Below are 16745 nucleotides of genomic sequence, written 5' to 3' on the forward strand. Positions count from 1 at the left end.
TCTTTTAGTTCTGATTTTATTTGTATGAAAACAGATTACTTTCGGTTTTTGCCTGTTTCTTTTAGGCCCTGGATCTTTTGCTTCAAACCAGTTTGTATAGCTTAAAATATTTAAAATATGCACATGTGCATGTGTGCACATGTGTACGTGCGTGTGCGCGTGTGTGAACACACACATGCACACCCCTACACACCTCTCAAGCAGGCCACACCTGGATCCAAGATTCTACTCCAGGTTTCTAATCTATGAAGCTTGATTTGGTTGCAGAGATTAGTACAAAAATTCAAACCATTTGTATTACCTTCCCTATATGTTCCTCATCACTTCCGCTTAAAACTTCTAGGACTTTGGGAAATCCTAAACTGACCCTGAGAAAATTCTTGACTCCAGATTACTAATTAACATCTAGAGAGACGCATAAATAAGGCGTATGTGTCCCTGAAAAGTTTCTTTGATCCTTAAAGTATTACAAGCAGGATTGTTTTTAGACAATGCTCTAAAAAGAAAATTAGTTATTAGCTTATTCATTTTTTAAATCATTTCACTCCTGCCAGGACCTGAGTTGGGCACATAGGCTACAATGGAGAACCAAGCAGACAGGCTTTATGCCCTCAGGCCCTGAGGAGTAACTGTTCATTCTCTTCTGCTTTGACAGAAGAAGGCAGTATTACTCAATACATAAATTCCCTCTAAAACAAGCATGTTGGCCTGAAGTTATTCATTTTAAAAAATGAATGGGGAAGAAAAATTAAGATACAATACCTCTCATTCTCATTTGGAATAAAGTGAAAGTTTCTATTGATAAAAAACCTGATTTATAATATAATGCTTAGAGAACTATGTTTTATTTAAGTGTATGTAATTAATTAACTATTGAAAGAAAATGAGTAGAGTGATGTTCTACAATATCTGTGATGAATAGATGTTTTATTAAGATATTTTTATAATTATAAAAAGATATGTACTATAGAAAATATTGAAAATACAGAAAAGTTTAAAAAACGAAGTGTACAATTCCAGTATTTAGAGACAACTGCTTTTATTTATTTTTTAAAGATTTATTTATTTATTTATTTAGAGAAGTATGTTGGAGGCCACGGCACGGTTGGAGTCGAGGATCAAACCAGGCCCTGACTTGTGTCTCCTTTACTGTCTGGACACCTTGACAAGGTTAAGGACGGGAAAGTTGAGTAACACTGAGAAAGGGTCTGTGCTATGTGTCGTGCGCTAGCCTATGTGCCTTTCCACACCCTCTCTCTACAGAAGGGAACAATATGGTCAGGGTCCTGAATTCTTAGTTGGTCCTTGTTGTTCCTGTACCTCCCATAACCCACTCCCTGGTTGATTATCTTACTAATGGCTTTAGCCGAAACTACCTGGCATCGCGAGGTTTGCTTGTAGTTAATGTAAACTTGTTATAGAAACTTGCGGTCATCTGACTAGGTACTGATGTATTACTCCTCCTATTGTGGTCTGCCTTATAAATGCTTGTAAGATGTGGAATAAATTCGGCACTGTTGGACATCCTCCTCAGTGTCCCTCCTGCCCCCATCTCTTTGTCTCTTAATTTCTTTTCACCATCCTCTTACCCTCACGTTCCCTGGTCGATTTGTCGTGCCGGCCGCGGCAGAAGTATGAGCAGAGGAAGGGGCAGGGGGAGAGAGAGAATCTCAAGCAGAGCCCAATGTGGGGGTCAATCCCAGGACACTTAGATCATGACCTGAGCTGAAACCAAGAGTTGGCTGCTTAACAGACTGAGACACCCAGGTGCCCTGACAACTGATTTTAATACAGGTCCACATCCCTTATCTGATTCTTAGGACCAACTCTGATTTGAAATTCAGAATTTTTCAGATTTTTGTGAAGTAATCCAATGTGTGTACCAAACATTTTATGATGTCCTTAGTGGAGTGTGGGGCAGTGCTTCATAATCAAACACAGTAATATTTCTTCAGCAAAGTATATAAACATTCGCTCTAAGATATATGTAGACTATAAATAACCTCATAATTGTGTTCAAGTCAGATTTTGATGCCCAATGAGTTATAAATATCTTTCCATTTCAGAGCACTTTGTATTTTGGAATTGCATATAAAAGATCATAGATTTGTATTTTATAGCACATTATTTAGACAATTTCTAAACATTTACTGCATGCTAGGTATCATAGAAGTTTAATGTGAAGAGATTTGTGCTCTTCATACTGATAGAGGTGTATCTAAGGGGTTGGGGTCCTATGCCTTCAAAAGGTATATGATAACAAGGAAATGCTATACATAGGATTTGTCTGTATCCACTTTAGTTGTCAGGCCTTTTATAGCTTTGTCCTCAGTTTTGCCCAGGGATGTAAACTCTCATCTTCATCCACTTGGATCTCTCATTCCCTACTGGGATGACCCTATATTTGATCCTAACTCTGCTCAATTCTCTTTGGCTCAAAGGCCAGATTGTGGCAGCCTGCTCCTGTTCTCTAGGCAAACAAATCTCAGGCTATCCCTGGTTTTGCTTTTGCAAATCTATTTTGGCACTGACATTTCACCGTGACCCTGTCTTGCTCTACTTGGTCAAGTCAAGACAAGCATGACCTGAAAAATGGTAGAGAAAAAATAAAGGTGAAGGTTAAGTGCATGTAGCATTCATTCAGATTGAAGAGATCATTTGAAAGGCAAATGTCAGAAATTAAGCAAGTAATAATAGAACACTGTAAATCATTGGTTCGTAACTTGAGGGCTGCCTGTCTATGCCTCTTACTGTGTGCTCTAGATTTCAAAATTCTACCAGATAATGAGTATTTTGTAGAAGCAAATGTCAGAGTTTCATGCAAATGAAGACAGGAAATTTGGTGAAATGATATCTAATAAATTAAAAAAAATTGAAAGCTTGCAATTACTGTGATAAACAATGTGCTTTCTTTTCTCCATTCTGAATCTGCTGCTGTATTTTTTTCTTGTCTAATGCAGTATTTCAAGTCAGTATTGCTTTTCAATTATGTGTCTCAAGCTACAGTTCCTGCTGATGCGAGAATGAAAAACATTTTGGTTATTATGTTTTTCCTTCCCTTCTTCATGGACTCCAAGTGCCTATATACTAATATAAGCTCCAATGACAGGAAGCCCAAATGGAAATCTTATTAGAAAGCTGTGGATATGTAGTTAATGAAATATGTATGATTACAATATTGCAGGACATGTGTAATATTGATGAAACTCAACTGATCTCAATATTTAATAAAGGTTTAATATAAAATACGGGTATTTGGAGTAGTTGGTTAGTTTATCCTTTTTTGCAAATGTGGCATATGTTAATTTCTTGCTGAAAATTTGTCTGGTTGATTCAATTTCATTCTGTAATTTCTCATTTTGAATTTCCCTTTTTTGAAAGCATACTTCTTTATGCTGCTCTGGACTCTGGTATTCCAGAATGCCTGAGGGTTAGGGGAAAAACTAATAATATGTTTGGAGGTGTTCTGAAGCAGCTAATGATTCCCCATTGTCTATTTTAATTAAAAATTGAACCCACTCTCTGGCAATTTGGGCCAATAACTTAGCTTTAAACATTGTTCTTAAAGAACCTGAGCATTTAGTTTAGGTATTGGTTAAGATGATGGATACTAGGAACTGAATTTATGAAGACTGAAATTTTTTGTGTATTTACTAGAGACTGTGCTTGCAGATTGTTTGAGCTCTGGCCATTTTTGAATGACAAGAAAATGACAGTCTATACAAATCATTAATACTGAGCAGTGGAGGTTCATAGATAGACAACTGGAAAGTGTCATACATCAAAAATCCTCTCTTGTTGGATTTATAAGATTGTTTTATTCTCACTTTTGATTTCAGCTATTTGTCCTTCTGAGAATTTATGCAATTTAAAGCGAAATGATAATATATTATTTTTATCTTTTTTGCCAAATGTTTCCACACATATGCTCACTTTCTCCTCACTAAATCCCTTGTGAGGAGAGATCTGTGTGCCCATTTTAGAGCTGAGAAAATTAAATCAAAGAAAGGTTAAGTAGTTTGCCCTAGATTAAACATGGAGCTAGGAAGTGGCAAAGCTGGAATTGTAAATTAGGTTTATCTGTACAAAAACAGAAAATGAAAAATGGTTAGGTCATCAGGCATTTGATATAAAATGATACAAAGCAGGGGAAATAGAAGAAACAGTTTTAAAAATTGGTTAAAATTTATATGCAAGATTTTTTCCCCTTATGACCTATTTCCTTGTAAGACTGAACCTTGAACCAGAGCAGAGAAAATGGATGATTTGATGAGTCATCTCAATGTTGGAGAACCAACTAAAAATGAATGTCCTACTAATAGCTAGTCATGGGGATCATATCCAGTTGTGGAATAGAACACTTCTGTCTTATGAGGCAAACTAAGTACCTTAAACTGGTGCTGGGAGAATGATTTTGCTACCAACATGTTTGCTAAGAGTGAAAGAGCATAGGTTTCCAATTAAATAGCATGCTTACTTGCCCATGGAGAGAATGGGCTGAACAGACAAGTTCATGAACAGGCACATTTTTGTTTAGCCTATTTTCCATGCTGTATGAGGGTTGCTCAGAAGGGTAGGGTATGATGGAGCTGGGATGCAAGCATTAGGTGTGCATAGAAAGCACTCAAATGTAAGAGCTTTATTTCTGACATTGGACTGTTAGAATACTGTCTCTACCACTCACTATGTAAACTTCCTGAGCCTTATTTTGCTCAATTGAAAAATAGAGATAATAAGTGCTTGACTAATAGGAATTTGGGGATGATTGAGTATGATTTTTCATGTAAATACTTAGAGTTGTATCTGGCTCACAGTAAGACCAAGAAGTAAGTGTTGGGTATTATTCCTATTATTTTAAAAAAGCGTTTTATTTATTTATTTGAGAAAGAGAGAATGAGCAGGGAGAGAGAGGAACAGAGGGAGAGGGAGAGGGAGAAGCAGACTCCACACTGAGCAGGAGTCTGATGTGGGAACTCCCATTCCAGGACCCTGAGATCATGACCTGAGCTGAAGGCCACACTTAACTGACTGAGCCACCCAGGTGCCCCATTCCTGTTATTTCAAGAGCTGGCCCAGAGTGGAATGTATGGTTTTGTAGAGAAGCATTCTGGGAAATGCTCTTCTATCTCCAAGAACACAAACAATGAGATGACATTTCCTGTGACATTCCAATTGAGTTATATTTATCCCATTTAAATAATTTTTTAAAAGATATATATCCCAATTCTTTTTTTAAATGTAGTGATTCAACAATTCCATACATCACCTGGTGTTAATCACATGTGTACTCCTTAATCCCCATCATCAATTTAAACCATACCCTTACTCCACTCCCCAATGGTAACCATCAGTTTGTTCTCTATAATTGAGTCTGTTTCTTAATTAGTCTCTTCCCCCCACCTTTGCTTGCTTGTTTTGTTTCTTAAATTCCACATATGTGTGAAATTATATGGTATTTATCTTTCTTTGGCTTATCACTTAGCATTATACTCTCTAGCTCCATCATTGCCATTACAAATGGCAAGATTTCATTCTTTTTACTGCTGAATAATATTTCATTGTATATATAGACTACATCTTCTTTTTTTAAAAGGTTTTTTAAAAAATTATTTATTTTTAAAATTTCTTTCAGTGTTCCAGAATTCATTGTTTATGCACAACACCCAGTGTTCCATGCCATACATACCCTCCATAATACCCAACACCATGCTCACCCAACCCCCAACCCCTGCCCCTCCAAAACCCTCAGATTGTTTTTCAGAGTCCACAGTCTCCCATGGTTCATCTCCTCCTCCAATTTCCTTCAACTCCCTTCTCCTCTCCATCTCCCCATGTCCTCTGTTATTTCTTATGCTCCACAAATAAATGAAACCATATGATAATTGACTCTCTCTGCTTGACTTATTTCACTTAGCATAATCTCTTCCAGTCCTGTCCATGTTGCTACAAAAGTTGGGTATTCATCCTTTCTGATGGAGGCATAATACTCCATAGTATATATGGACCACATCTTCCTTACCCATTCGTCCATTGAAGGGCATCTTGGTTCTTTCCACAGTTTGGTGACTGTGGCCATTGCTGCTATGAACATTGGGGTACTGATGGTCCTTCTTTTCACTACATCTGTATCTTTGGGGTAAATACCCAGTAGTGCAATTGCAGGGTGCTAGAGAAGCTCTATTTTTAATTTCTTAAGGAATCTCCACACTGTTATCCAAAGTGGATGCACCAACTTGCATTCCCACCAACAGTGTAAGAGGGTTCCCCTTTCTCCACATCCTCTCCAACAAATATTATTTACTGTCTTGTTAATTTTGGCCATTCTAACTGGTGTAAGGTGGTATCTCAATGTGGTTTTGATTTGAATCTCCCTGATGGCTGATGATGATGAACATTTTTTCATGTCTCTCTTAGCCATTTGTATGTCTTCATTGGAGAAGTGTATGTTCATGTCTTCTGCCCATTTTTTGACATGATTATCTGTTTTGTATGTGTTGAGCTTGAGGAGTTCTTTATAGATCTTGGATATCAGCCCTTTGTCTGTATTGTCATTTGGGAATATCTTCTCCCATTCCGTGGGCTGCCTCTTTGTTTTGTTGACTGTTTCCTTTGCTGTGCAGAAGCTATTGATCTTGATGAACTCCCAAAAGTTCATTTTCGCTTTTGTTTCCTTTGCCTCTGGAGACATATCTTGAAAGAAGTTGCTATGGCCAATGTCGAAGAGGTTACTGCCCATGTTCTCCTCTAGGAGTCTGATGGATTCCTGCTTCACGTTGAAGTCTTTTATTCATTTCGAGTTTATCTTTGCGTATGGTTTAAGAGAATGGTCGAGTTTCATTCTTCTACACATAGCTGTCCAATTTTCCTAGCACCATTTATTGAAGAGACTGTCTTTTTCCATTGCGTTTTTTTCCTGTTTTGTCGAAGGTTATTTGACCATAAAGTTGAGGGTCCATACCTGAGCTCTCTACTCTGTTCCACTGGTCTAGGTGTCTGTTTTTGTGCCAGTACCATGCTTTCTTGGTGATCATAGCATTGTAGTAAAGCTTGAAATCAGGCAACGTGATGCCCCCAGTTTTTTCTCTTTCAACATTTCCTTAGCAATTCGGGGTCTTTTCTGGATTATACAAATTTTAGGACTATTTCCTCCATCTCTTTGAAAAATGTCAGTGGAATTTAATCAGGATGGCATTGAAAGTATAGATGGCTCTAGGCAGTATAGACATTTTAACGATGTTTATTCTTCCCATCCATGAGCATGGAAAGCTCTTCCATCCTTTTGTGTTTTCTTCAGTTTCTTTCATGAGTGTTCTGTAGTTCCTCGAGTACAGATCCTTCACCTCTTTGGTTTGGTTTATTCCAGGTATCTTATGGTTCTTGGTGCTGTAGTAAATGGAATCGATTCTCTCACTTCCCTTTCTGTATTTTCATTGTTAGTTATAAGAAAGCAACTGATTTCTGTACATTGATTTTGTATCCTGCCACATTATTGAATTGCTGTATGAGTTCTAGTAGTTTGGGGGTGGAGTCTTTTGGGTTTTCCATATGAAGTAGCATGTCATCTGTGACGAGAGAGAGTTTGACTTCTCCACTGCCAATTTGAATACCTTTTATTTCTCTTTATTGTCTGATTGCTGTTGCTAGGATTTCCAATACTATGTTGAACAAGAATGGTGAGAATGGGCATCCTTGTCGTGTTCCTGATCTCAAAGGGAAGGCTCTCAGCTTTTTCCCATTGAGGATGATATTTGCTTTGGGCTTTTCATAGATAGATTTTATGCAGTTGAGGAATGTTCCCTCTATCCCTATACTGTGAAGCATTTTAATTAGGAACAGATACTGGATTTTGTCAGATGCTTTTTCTGCACCAATTGAGAGGAACATGTGTTTTTTTTTCTCTTTTATTGATTTGTTCTATCACATTGATTGATTTGCCAATGTTGAAACACCTTTGTACCCCAGGGATAAATCCCACCTGGTCATGGTGGATAACCTTTTTAATGTACTGTTGGATCCTATTAGATATGATCTTGTTGAGAATCTTAGCATCCATATTCATCAGGGATATTGGTCTGAAATTCTCCTTTTTGGTGGGGTCTTTGCCTGGTTTGGTGATCAGGGTAATGCTGGCTTCAAAAAAAGAGTCTGGACTTTTTCCTTCTGCTTCAATTTTTTGAAACAGCTTCAAGAGAATAGGTATTATTTCTTCTTTGAATGTTTGGTAGAATTCCCCAGGGAATCCATCAGGTCCTGGGCTCTTTTTTCAGGGGGAGGTTTTTGATCACTACTTCAATCTCATTACTACATATTGGTGTATTCAGGTTGCCAATGTCTTCCTGATTCAGTTTTGGAAGTTTATAGTTTTCCAGGAATGCATCAATTTCATCTAGGGTGCTTAACTTATTGGCATATAACTGTTGATAATAATTTCTGATGATTTTTTCTATTTCCTTGGTGTTTGTCATGATCGCTCCCTTTTCATTCATAATTTTATTAATTTGGGTCTTCTCTCTTTTCTTTTGGATTAGTTTGGCCAATGGTTTATCAATCTTTTTTATTCTTTCAAAAAACCAGATTCTAGTTTGATTGATGCATTCTACTGTATCTCTAGTTTCTATCTCATTGATCTCTGCTCTAATCTTGATTATTTACCTTCTTGTGTGTGGAGTTGGCATAATTTCTTGTTGATTCTCCAGTTCTTTAAGGTATAAAGACAGCTGGTGTATTCTGGATTTTTCAATTTTTTTGAGGGAGGCTTGGATAGCTATGTATTTCTCCCTTAGGATGGCCTTTGCTGTATCCCATAGGTTTTAGACTGAAGTGTCTTCATTTTCATTGGTTTCCATGAATTGTTTAAGTTCTTCTTTGATTTCATGGTTGATCCAAACATTTTTTTAATTAATTAATTTAGTTTTAAAATTTCTTTTCAGCATAACAGAATTCATTGTTTATGCACCAAACCCAGTGCTCCATGCAATACATGCCCTCCATAATACCCACCACCTGGTTCCCCCTACCTCCCACCCCCCACCCCTTCAAAACCCTCAGATTGTTTTTCAGAGTCCATAGTCTCTCATGGTTCATCTCCCCTTCTAATTTCCTTCAACTCCCTTCTCCTCTCCATCTCCCTATGTCCTCCATGTTATTTGTTATGCTCCACAAATAAGTGAGACCATATGATAACTGAATCTCTGCTTGACTTATTTCACTCAGCATAATCTCTTCCAGTCCATCCATGTTGCTACAAAAGTTGGGTATTCATCCTTTCTGATGGAAGCATAATACTCCATAGTATGTATGGACCACATCTTCCTTATCCATTCGTCTGATCCAAACATTCTTAAGCAAGGTGGTCTTTAACTTTGAGGTGTTTGAGTTCCTTCCAAACTTTTTCTTGTGGTTGAGTTCCAGTTTCAAAGCTTTGTGGTCTGAGAATATGCAGGGGATAATCTCAATCTTTTGGTATCAGCTGAGCTCTGATTTGTGACCCCGTATGTGGTCTATTCTGGAGAAAGTTCCATGTGCACTCGAGAAGAGTGGGTATTCTGTTGTTTTAGGGTGGAATGTTCTGTATATATCTACGAGGTCCATCTGGTCCCATGTGTCATTCAATGCCCTTGTTTCTTTATTGATTTTACGCTTGGATGATCTATTACTGAGAGTGCCATGTTAAGATCCCCTATTATTAACATATTCATATCACCATGACTCTTTATCTTGCTTAACAGTTGTCTTAGGTAGTTGGCTGCTCCCGTATTGGGGGCATAAATATTTACCATTGTTAGATCTTCTTGGTGATAGACCCTTTAAGAATGATGTAGTGTCCTTCTTTACCTCTGACTACAGTCTTTAGTTTAAAATCTAATTTATCTGATATGAGAATTTCTACCCCAGCTTTCTTTTGAGGCCCATTGGCATGGAAGATGCTTCTCCATCCCTTCACTCTCAGTCTGGATATATCCTTAGTTTCCTAATGGATCTCTTGTAAACAGCATATGTTCGGGTCCTGTCATTTTATCCAATCTGCAAGCCTGTGCCGTTTTATGAGAGCGTTTAGGCCATTCACGTTGAGAGTGATTATTGAAAGATATGTTTTTATTGATATCATGTTTCCTGTGAAGTCCTTGTTTCTATAGATTGTCTCTGTGAATTTCTGTTCTATGACACTCTTGGGTTCTTTCTTTTAAGAACCCCCCTTAATATTTCTTGTAGTGCCAGCCTGGTGGTCACATACTCTTTTAAACCTTTCAGGTCTTGGAAGCTCCTTATCTCTCCATCCATTTTGAATGTCAGCCTTGCTGAATAAATTATTCTTGGCTGCATGCTCTTTTCATTTAGTGCCCCGAATACATCCTGCCAGGCCTTTCTGGCTTGCCAAGTTTCTGTGGACAGGTCTGATGTTATTCTGATGGACCTTCCTCTGTAAGTAAGGAATCTGTTCCCTCTAGCTGCTCTCAAAAGCTCTTGTCTAAAATTATGATTCGTCAGTCTTACAGTCAAATGCCTCAGGGTCTTTCTAGACTCGTTGATCTTGCAGGGTGTTCTTTCTCTCTATGGGACGTGAACGCTGGTTCCATTCCCCAGATTTGGAAAATGTTCATGGAGAATTTGTTCAACTATATCTTCTAGTCTTCTTTCTTCTCCCTCTCAGGGATCCCAATACTTCTGACATTGGAATGTTTCTTGGCATCATTTATTTCCCTAATTCTGTTTTCATGGCTTCTAAGTAGTTTATTCCTGCTTCCTCCTTTTCCTTTTTCTCTATCAGTTTGTCCTCTAGATTACTAATTCTATCTTCTGCTTCAGTTACCCTAGTTGTTAGAGAATTTAGATTAGATTGGAACTCATTGATAGCATTGTGAACATCTTCCCTGGTGGCTTTCACTTCTTCCCTAATCAGTTCCATTTTGTCATTAAAGGCTTTCTCTAACCTAGCCATTTCCTGGATAATTGTTAGCCTGAATTCCCTTTCTGACATACTGTTTATGTCCATATCCAATAGCTCTTATGGAGAGGGCACAGTCTCTGAATTTTTCCTATGTTGGGTATTCCTCCTCCTAGTCATTTTGGTGAGAGATGGCTGAGGGGATATGTAGCTGAATGTATCATCTGTGGTGCAGACAAGGTGCACCCTGGAATGCTTCTGAGCAATTGCGAGTCCCCACCAAAAAGAAAGAAAAAAGAGAGAGAGAGAAAGAAAGAAAACAAAAAAGAAAAGAGAAGACCCATACTGAATGGGCCCCAAAGGTAATGTCTATAAAGTTTACAGACAAAAATGGACAAACAAAAAGACTGATAAAAGTAAATGACAAAAAAAAAGAACCCAGCCAAAATGAACCCCAAGTATAAGATTTGTATACTACCAGAACAAAAACAAATACACAGAAACACTGACAGAAGAAAAAGATGGAAGGGTCGTTATAAATTCTCAGGGTGGGTGAGGAAGGTTATTTTGATTCCTCCTGCGTGTATCTTGATACCTTTGTTAAAGGACTCAACTTTCCTGAAATAAACGGGGATTTATTTATTTTTTTTCAAAGATTTTTTTATTTATTTATTTTACAGACAGAGATCAAAGGTAGGCAGAGAGGCAAGCAGAGAGAGAGGAGGAAGCAGGCTCCCTGCTGAACAGAGAGCCTGATACGGGGCTCGATCCCCAGACCCTGGGATCAAGACCTGAGCTGAAGGCAGAGGCTTTAACCCACTGAGCCATCCAGGTGCCCCAATAAACGGGGATTTAAACTGATTTATATGTAGGGTAGTATTGCCTGGAGAAAGAGGATTACCTTGAAGCTTATCTCTATATGAATATTTAAAAAAATAGAAAAGGACAAGAAAAACACAAGTATATGTATCAAAAAAGTTCAAGTTAAAAGGCTATTATGGAATTTGTTGTATTGAACATCTCATTGTGATGGTAAGTAGGTTAAAAAGTATAAAAAATTAAAAAGAACGAGCATAGTGGGAATGAATTAAAAATAAAAGTTGTATCAATGAAGTAGTGGTGGTTGTCCTCTTGTTTTTTGTTTTTGTTTTTTGTTTTGTTTTGTTTTGTATTTTTTGGCTGGCTTTCTGGAGGAGGGGCCTGCCGCATGGTTGTTCAGGCAGTCTTGCTAGAGTTGAGTCCTTCTGCCCCCTATCAAGGGACTGGGCTCTGAGGGAACCTGTTTTTCAGTCTTTTGTTCTCTGGAGGGTTTTTTTTTTCCTCCCCTTGGCAGCTTTTGGCAGTTCTTTGGAGGTTTAGAGGAAAGCAAACTGCACCCAGGCCTCTGTCTCAGAGAGAAGACTCAGTCTGTTCCCCTCTGGGTGTTCCAGAACACATAAAATCCCCCTCTGCTGCTGGCAGAGCACATCCCCAGTTACAGTCTCAGGTATCTCAGGAGCTCCCGCTTGTACCCCAGTGTTACCAAAACCATGAGAAGTACAAGCCCAGAGAGCTGGCTGCCAGGGGCTGCCTCTAATGGGGCTGTCTGGGCAGTTCCAGACTGCTGGAGAGGTCCCAACCAGAGATAGCACACTGAGATTTTCACGCGGGCCCAAGTTGGGAGTGTTCAGCTAGCGCCTGCACAGACCTCTCTCAGGGGAGGGTGTGGAGCATGACTCAGACCCTGGTAGTGCAGTGCGCATGCAGAGTGCAAAAGGCTGTGGTTCTAGAGAGTGCCGGCTGGTGTCCAAACCAGATTCTCTCATGCGCCCCCACCACCCAGATGCTCTCATGCATGCCAATGGCTCAGGGACCAAGGCCTGACTTCTTTGCTTGCTCTCTCCAGCTTAGTGCCAGCGGTGGCCATCCTGGGACCGTGGGCTTAAGCCCATGTCCCTAACCGCCCAATTTCACCAATTTCCCCTTAAGATCTTTTGCTCTTTTTGAGTGCTTTCAACCAGACTCCAAGTTAATGCTGGTCCCCAATCACAGGGCACTCTTGTATTGGGGTATAACTTACCAATTGGTCACTTCTGGTGGCTCTCTCCCTGTTTTGTTTATCTTCCAATATAAGTCCAATCTTCCCACTCCACTTTACCTGTCCACTGGTATCTTTGCCCCGATAGAGATCCAGAAGTGTATTAATTCTAATCTGAGGCTGATTTCCTGAGTGATCAGAGTTCATTGGTAGATAATCAGCTCACTTTAGGGGACCATTTGAAACAGTGCCTCCTACTTCTCCAACATCTTGCCTCCCCCTACATCTTCTTTATACATCCCTATATCACTGGACACTTGGTTGCTTCCATATCATGGCCATTATAAATAGTACTGCTATAAACATACAGGTGCATGTATTCCTTTGAATTAGTGTTTTTGTATTATTTGGGTAAATACCCAGTAGTGCGATTGCTATATCATAGGGTAATTTTAGTTTTAACTTTTTGAGGAAGTTTTTCAGAGTGGGTGCATTCCCACCAACAGTGCATGAGGGTTTCTTTTGTTCTACATCGTCACCAATACCTGTTGTTTCTGGGGCTAATTTTAGCCATTCTGACAGGTGTGAGCTGATATCTCATTGTAGTTTTGATTAGTATTTCCCTGATGATGAATGATGTTGAGCATCTCTTCATGTGTGTGTTGGCCATCTGAATATCGTCTTCTGCCCAATTTTTAATTGAATTATTTGTTTTTTTTGGTGTTGAGTTGTATCAGTTCTTTATAGGTTTTGGATATGAACTTTTTATTGGTTATGTCATTTGCAAATATCTTCTCCCATTCCATAGGTTGCCTTTTAGTTTTGTTGATTGTTTTCTTCACTGTGTAGAAACTTTTTACTTTGATGTAGTCCTAATAGTTTATCTTTTCTTTTGTTTTCCTTGCCTCAGGAGACATATAGAGAAAAGAGTTGCTATGGCCTATGTCAAAGAAGTTACTGCCAGTGTTCTCTGCTAGGATTTTAATGGTTTCAGATCTCACATTTAGGTCTTTAATCCACATTGAATTTATTTGTGTATGGTGTAAAAAAGTGGTCAAGTTTTTTTCTTTTGCATGTGGCTGTCCAGTTTTCCCAACATCATTTGTTAAAGAGACTGTCTTTTTCTCCGCTGGATATTCTTTCCTGCTTTGTTGAAGATTAATTGCCCATTTAGCTGTGGGTTTATTTTTGGGTTTTCTATTCTGTTCCATTGGTGTATGAGTCTATTTTTGTGCCTGTACCATGCTGTTATGATTACTCCAGCTTTGGAATATAAGTTAATGTCTGGAATTGTGATGCCTCCAGCTTTTTTCTTCTTTTTTTTTCTTTTCAAGATAGCTTTATTTTTTATTTTTATTTTATTTTTTTTTAAAGATTTTATTTGTTTATTTGACAGAGAGAGATCACAAGCAGACAGAGAGGCAGGCAGAGAGAGAGAGAGAGAGAGAGAGGGAAGCAGGCTCCCCGCTGAGCAGAGAGCCCGATGCGGGACTCGATCCCAGGACCCCGAGATCATGACCTGAGCTGAAGGCAGCGGCTTAACCCACTGAGCCACCCAGGCACCCAAGATAGCTTTAGTTATTCAGGATCTTTTGTGGCTCCATACAAATTTTACAACTGTTTGTCCTAGTTCTTTGAAATATGTTGTTGGTATTTTGATAGGGATTGCATTAACTATATAGATCCCTTTGGGTAGTATAGATATTTTAACAATATTCTTCCAATCCATGAGCATGGGATGCCTTTCCATTTCTTTGTGTCATGTTCAATTCTTTCATTAGTGTTTTATAGTTTTCAGAGTACAGGTCTTACCTCTTTGGTTAGGTTTAATCCTAGGTATCTTATGGATTTTTGTGCAATTGTAAATGGGATTGCTTCCTTAATTTCTCTTTCTGCTGCTTCATTATATAAATATGTTGTATTTCTTTTTTTTTAAGATTTTATTGATTTATTCAACACAGAGAGAGAGAGAGATCACAAGTAGGCAGAGAAGCAGGCAGAGAGAGAGGGGGAAGCAGGCTCCCTGCTGTGCAGAGAGCCTGATGTGGGACTCGATCCCAGGACCCTGAGATCACGACCCAAGCTGAAGGCAGAGGCTTAACCCACTGAGCCACCCAGGCGCCCCATATGTTGTATTTCTATACACTGATTTTATATCCTACCACTGTACTGAATTCATTTATCAGTTGTAGCAGTTTTTTGGTGGAGTCGTTCAGGTGTTCTATATATAGTATCATGTCATCTGCAAATAGTTTTACTTCTTCCTTACCTATTTGGATGCCTTTTGTTTCTTTTTGTTGTCTGATTGCTGTGGATGGGACTTCTATTTATCCCATTGTTAATGTTCCCTTTTCTGGGCTTGTATGTGGTTCTAGGACTCCTATTTTAAAATGTGTCATTTCTGTCCTGGAACTGATGATGAACACATTCACTAAATATGCCCAAGTATAAGCAGGTTTTCTAGAAGTGCAGTAACATGCACCGAGAAAGAAATTGATTAACCAAAGCAGACTTTAATTGACTTGTCCATGTGAATTTGTCGTTTAATTATTAGGTTTTTAATACCATCAAGTCACTTAACGGCACTAAGAAAACAACTGCTCTTGTCAGAGAGTGAATAATGTATAGTCATTCTAGTGTGAATGTTATTTTTGTATCACATTTCATTGTGCTAGTCTGTCTGTTTTATGGCTGTAACCAACAGACCCTGGCTCTGGCCCCTGGCTCACACAGTAATTTTAAGACAGTCCCTCTCAAAAAGACACTGCCAAAATATTTATGGAAGTCCCCAGGTGTTATCTTACATGAACTCACAATTAACCGGACCACCATCACTGCTGCTGGTCCTGTGCTCCATACTGTCAGTGCTGCTGTTGCTGCCTTGCCAGCCTGCTGTATCTTGTTGATTATTCTGGATATCAATGCTCTCAATCATCATAGAATTATGAGACCTTGGCAATCAGCTACAGAGTTAAAAGGGGCAAAGCTTTCTCCTTCCTGCATTATGTTCCCTTAGGAGAATCTCGTAGCATAGTTATTTGGGTCATGAGGTGTTAGAAAGTTTATTCAGCTCATTTGCCTTTTACTCACAGTCTTAATACCCCAGAACACATATTTGCCCAGTCAGAGTTATTGGGTTGAGATGGATTTAGGCAACAACAGCTATCTTATAAATTCAAACTCTTCCTGCTCCTCATTCTCAGCCCCTCTTTCTAAATCTGACTTACCATGCCTGACTTCTTTTTGCTCATTGGTGGATTCTTTCCCAGGGGTCCTATCATCTGTTCAGCCATTTTGGAAAACAGTGTGGAGATTCCTCAAAAAATTAAAAATAGAGCTGCCCTATGACCCAGCAATTGCACTACTGGGTATTTACCCCAAAGATACAGATGTAGTGAAAAGAAGGGCCATCTGTACCCCAATGTTCATAGCAGAAATGGCCACAGTCACCAAACTGTGGAAAGAACCAAGATGCCCTTCAACGGACAAATGGATAAAGAAGATATGGTCCATATATACGATGGGGTACTATACCTCCATCAGAAAAGATGAATACCCAACTTTTATATCAACATAGATGGGACTGGAAGAGATTATGCTGAGTGAAATAAGTCAAGCAGAGAGAGTCAAGTATCATATGGTTTCACTTACTTGTGGAGCATAAGGAATAACATGGAGGACATTGGGAGTTGGAGCAGAGAAGTGAGTTGGGGGAAACTGGAGAGGGAGATGAACCACGAAAGACTGGACTCTGAGAAACAAACTGAGGGTTTTGGAGGGGAGAGGGGTTGGAGAGTTGGGTGAGCCTGGTGGTGGGTATTACCTAGGGCATGTATTGCCTGG

This window comes from Lutra lutra, chromosome X (assembly GCF_902655055.1).
Source record: "Lutra lutra chromosome X, mLutLut1.2, whole genome shotgun sequence".
Classification (NCBI taxonomy): domain Eukaryota; kingdom Metazoa; phylum Chordata; class Mammalia; order Carnivora; family Mustelidae; genus Lutra; species Lutra lutra.